General features: G+C 38.4%; 1 protein-coding gene across 1 annotated transcript in view; it reads left to right on the top strand.

Annotated features, from left to right (window-relative positions):
• The first annotated feature begins 2,757 nt into the window (after positions 1–2,757).
• Positions 2,758–5,159, top strand: part of tp53i11b (tumor protein p53 inducible protein 11b) — a 43,591-nt gene continuing 41,189 nt past the window's right edge. Inside the window, exon 1 of the mRNA XM_032523810.1 lies at positions 2,758–2,890. The gene's annotated coding sequence lies outside the window, so the exon portion shown is untranslated. The remainder of the gene's footprint in view (positions 2,891–5,159) is intronic.

Below are 5,159 nucleotides of genomic sequence, written 5' to 3' on the forward strand. Positions count from 1 at the left end.
ACACACACACACACACACACACACACGCAATTCTGTTTATATGCTGAGGTGCTTCATTGGAATGGCTAAAATAAGTATCATGAATAACTATGCAATGAACCTATAAATATACCCAGGTATGCACAGTGATATGTACACTCAGGTATGTACAGTACAGGTGGGGCTATTGTATGTTTTTGATAGGGATTATCACATTCAAGCCATTACATGTGCAAATTGCTTTTACTCATGTGCTCAAAGCAATTTTCCTGCATTGAACATACAAAATACGTTTATATAAATGATTCATAGGTTTCAGTAATGTGGTATAGCCATAAAAAAGTATTGATAAGGGATTTGTTTGTTTTTTATTGAAGGAGCTACTGGAGGAGTTTTGGGATCTTTAGTCAAAACAGACTTGACCCTCCCTTTGCCAGCAATGCATTTTTCTATGACCCTCCAAAATGTTTGGGAAAAAGGCATGACCCATTCCAACAATTTATTGATGGCTTCTATACTGTTTGTGCTTGTGCAAAGCTGTACAGATAACCACTGTTTTTTTACAATCTTGACTTAACCTCTGCTTTCTCATTTTACACATCACACTCTACCAAGATGGTGGCCATTTCAGTAGATTTACTCACTAACATTGTTGTGTAAACACAATAAGCATGGAAACCAAATACACACTTTCTGCAGTACTGCATTACTTACAATACTAAGTCACTCCTGTAGTAAACTAGTATTCACATGAAATAAGACAACATTAAACCTTGAGACCATTCAACAAAGCATACTGGGTAATAACAAATTCAACACATGAACTGGTTGCTATGGACTCGTCACTAGCCTTCCCCAGTCATTGTATATCTTAGCAATCCACTGCTTGCCTGTTTGTCTATATCGTGACTGGTATCCCATATTTGGGATTCAGTATGCAGTCTTGGAACCATTCTTTTTGGATTGCTTGTTGCTTGAAAAATGACACAAACAGTTCGAACGCCAGCAACTCCTCCAATACTCTGTGGACTCCACGTGATTTTGGAGCGTCAATGAAAAATCTATTTTCTTTGATGTTTCTTTAATGTTTCTTTAATGTTGATGGTGAAATTTGTGTTGTGTGAGACCCATCTGCTAGCAATGCGATGTTGTTGGGTGACCCTTCACTATTTTACTCTGGTGGTCCATTCTATAAACACTGAACGGTCACTAATGGATGGACCTTTAAGTTCAGTTTGTAACACAATCCTTTTCTGCTGCATCACGTTGTCAATTTTAGTTTACAGGTGCAACTCATCAAGTGAAACACATTTACACCACAAGAGACGATACACATAGACAGACTAGACAGTGTGTCATGGTTTGGTCAGAGAAAGAAGTGGACATACAAGAACAGACAAGAAGGACAAAGACAACACATGGTCTATGAAGACATCAAGACAGCGACATTAAGGGGGTTGTGGTGAAAGAATATATAAGTGAGGTAAATGGCATGTTGTTGCCAGACAGGGACATTCCTACAATAGTTCTGAATGAGCATGCCTTTGCTGCATAGAGAAAACCTCACCACATTGGCCTTTTGTACTACAATAACAACCAACAATACATTCCTGGGACATTTGCAGCCTACTAATTAGCAATTGTACCTATACAACTTGCACTATAATGTAACCTTACAACGATTAACCAGAAACAAGGAAAAACTTCCTTTACACAAAAATGACAAACAATAAACAAAATGAATAAACAAAAAGAGCTACTGTATAGCAATGCTAAATAAATAAAATTGCCTGTGAACACAACAGAAGAATAAAGCATGTAACTGGAAATTAAAGTTTGTTACTGTACTCACCTGTGTGAATGTCACTTTGTCTTGTGCACTGCAAAGTCCTTTACAATCTACTCCAGGTTCAACTTTGCTGCTTGTTCATTCCAAATGCTTTATAACCAGTCCACTCTGCCTTTCTGTACTACATCACGCTCCTCAAATTTAAAAGGTTTTGAGGAGAATTGAGCCCCGCAGTCACAGCTGTAACAGGGAATATTATCACAAACAGCTGAAAGGCTGTGCACACCTAACTGAAGGTCCCAAGCAGTAGAAGTCACAGCTTGAGAATCCACCATGTGCATTTTAGCATAGACCCAGCATGCAGCTGTTTACCTGTGCATCATGGGTGTGTTTGATTTGGCTGACTTGGCATGCTCGCTAGTCAGTTCTTTCAATCAGGGATTGATTAAAGTAGATGCAACTCTTTAACCTATCTTTACCATAACCCATAATAATCGTCAATAGTATTGCATTGTAGTGCGTTTAGTTAGTCATGTATTTTACTTCCTTGCACGGCAGCTGGATTCCCTCAAAACTTTTCAAGCAGGACAAACCATCTGGAGTGTCAGGTTAGTATTTAGAAATAGCCCCCCATTTACCAGTTGCAACATAAGTGTGATCTACACATTCATTCATCAAGGATGACAACCCAGTGATTCAGGCTACATTATTCTGAAATTGGCCATACTGCATGAGTAGGCCTACTTTTTGTACTTCAAGTGTATTTCGATACTGTACGTTCCCTGTGGTATTGCTACTTTTACTTAATTAAAACATTTGAGTTCTTCCATAACTGCCTGTGAATCCAGGCATATCTGTTTTGAAACTAGCCTTTCACTGTAGACCACAAGGCCGTTCTACTGCTGGTTCATGTATTACGGTAAAAAGAATCCACATGTGCGCTTTGGTGGGAGCGCAGGCTATTACGGTAATATCCAGCTCCTGTGGATTGTATGCTGCTCCGGGGTTTGAAAGCACGGAGCGCTGTGATGAGCCTGCACACTATCTGAACTGCTTCCTCACTGTAACAACGGCTAACGTTACTCTCTGAAGCAAAATCTGGAGACCACTCCGCTTCCCGCTGTAAGTTACACACGTATTATGTGCTTTTAATATCTTTCATGTTGTCACACGAACTACAATTTTACTTTAACATGCTTCAAGCTATGTTTTGTTCTGTCAGTTATGGGAATTTTTGGTAACGTTAACATTACAAAAGCTGGGGAAGCGTTGTTGAGCCTCGTGTCAAATAAGACGGGTTTTTTTAGCCTTCGTATCAACATCATGGAGCTAACGTGAGGGAAACCGCGGATCTGTTTTTTTGTTATCGTTTATATTCATAACTGTATTAACAGCTGAGCTGCAACCCACCCGTTCTGTTAGTTATTAGCAGCCAGAAAACGTTATTTATATTACGCTAACTACTAATGTCACCCTAATTGTTATCAAAGCTGAGCTTTGACGTTTTTAAATCATTTAATTAATGCATTCTAGCGTCTATGCTTTAATAGAGAATAGGTAAACGCGTTGAATAAGTTTTCAAAAGGAGCTGGCAGACCGCTTAAAAGGTGACGGTGGATTAACCAATGTAGAAAGGCAGTGAGAGCCAAGATGTCTGCGCATTTCAGTGATAGAAATTGCCTAATTGCACTTAAAATTATTTCATGAAAAAAGCCAATACAGCTGTATTCATTACAGGGAAGAGGGAGACATACACAGTAGTGTGCTGTATTGTTTATATGAATGAAAAAAGTTTGCGTCAGTGTACACCGTTCGAATACTTTCCTCCTGAAAAAGTAATTGAGATTAGGTGCATGATGAAATGAGACTGACTGCAAAGAGCTGCTCTTCTTTCTTGGGAGACATAGATTATTCAGTGTAAAAGTTTTGGTAACACCTAATTGTTCAGGTTTGTGTTTGGTGTGTCAAGACATGCCTTTAGTGCAGTTCAGCAATGCAGCCTGTCATGTGTCAGTGTTGCGAACTGAACTATATCTTTCTGTTGAGAAGTCTGCAGGGAAAGTCTCAATCAGATTCCCTATAATGATTCTTCTTCATGACTGACTGACTGACATGACGGAAATATAAGTTTAATGTTTTTTCGAACCACCAACTACTGAATTTAAGTGTTATAGAAGGAATGACAAATAATGAACAGTTGTATTTTTCCTTCAAAATGACACAGCTGCTAAATGCCCACCTTTTGTAATGCTTCAGATATTTCAACACACAACAAAAGCTAACCCAACATACTGGCTTGGGACAAACAGAAGCCCATAACATGCGGGATGTGACATGCTGGCTGTTATATTCCTTTTATCTCAAAATAAAAAATAAAAAAAAGTGGTGTTTGACAGATGAGTGATATTATCCGGCATGAAGTCTTTTAACTTGCTTAAGTGGTTTGTCTTTTTCGTGAATCAAGCCTAACGTCTTATTTCCATGGCAGCAGTCACACTGTTTTTCTCTAATCGCCTTGTGATCAAGAATCAACATGTTATCCTGGCTCTGTGGGCGGGCAGGGGATTCTAATTGGCTGAGGAAACAGGAAAGATGAAACAGGGCTTCCTTCTCTGTTCTTTGTGCCCATTGTGACAAAGTTCAGCTTTGTGGAAAATGGATAAAATTAATGTGGAGTGGGCAGCAGTGGAAGTCTGTTGAATGTTACTTACTGTGTCTGTGCTGATGTAGCCATCTGCAATGCGTCTGCCTGAGGTAAGTGTTCTTTATTTATTTTTTTTTAGATTTTATTTGACATTTTTTCCTTTTAACAACATAAAACAAACAGACATGACGGAACAAAATGAAAACTAGTTCACGTAAAAAGTGCACACATATACGTACATATCTGTAAAATCATTGAAATGTCCACAAGTGGATTGAGAGGGAGTCTTTGTCTTTGTCTTGCGTAGCCCAAGACAGGTTGGAAAACAAAAAATCCTGGCAGATTAAAACATAATGCAGTAAAAAATGAAATATACACTAGAGTACAATACAGTTGTTGACACCTCTCTCTCCTAATATGTTTAATAAAGGCCCCCCAAATCTTAAGAAACTTAGGTTTGGCATTGGAGAGAGTATACCGAATTTCTTTAAAGTATCAAGAAACCCGGTCATTCAGCCATTTTTAAAGCAAGGAGGAGAAACTGATTTCCACTCTCTCAGGATGACTCTTTTTGCTGTAACTAGGGCGGCATGATTATGGCCATAAGGATAATCACGATTATTTTGATCAATATTGTGATTACGATTATTCTCACGATTATTTGTTCATTTTAACCAAAACAAATTTTATTGTCACATAGGCTATTTATAGCTGATTTCACATCCATATTATGTTACATTCTTCTTA

This window comes from Etheostoma spectabile, chromosome 8 (assembly GCF_008692095.1).
Source record: "Etheostoma spectabile isolate EspeVRDwgs_2016 chromosome 8, UIUC_Espe_1.0, whole genome shotgun sequence".
Lineage (NCBI taxonomy): Eukaryota > Metazoa > Chordata > Actinopteri > Perciformes > Percidae > Etheostoma > Etheostoma spectabile.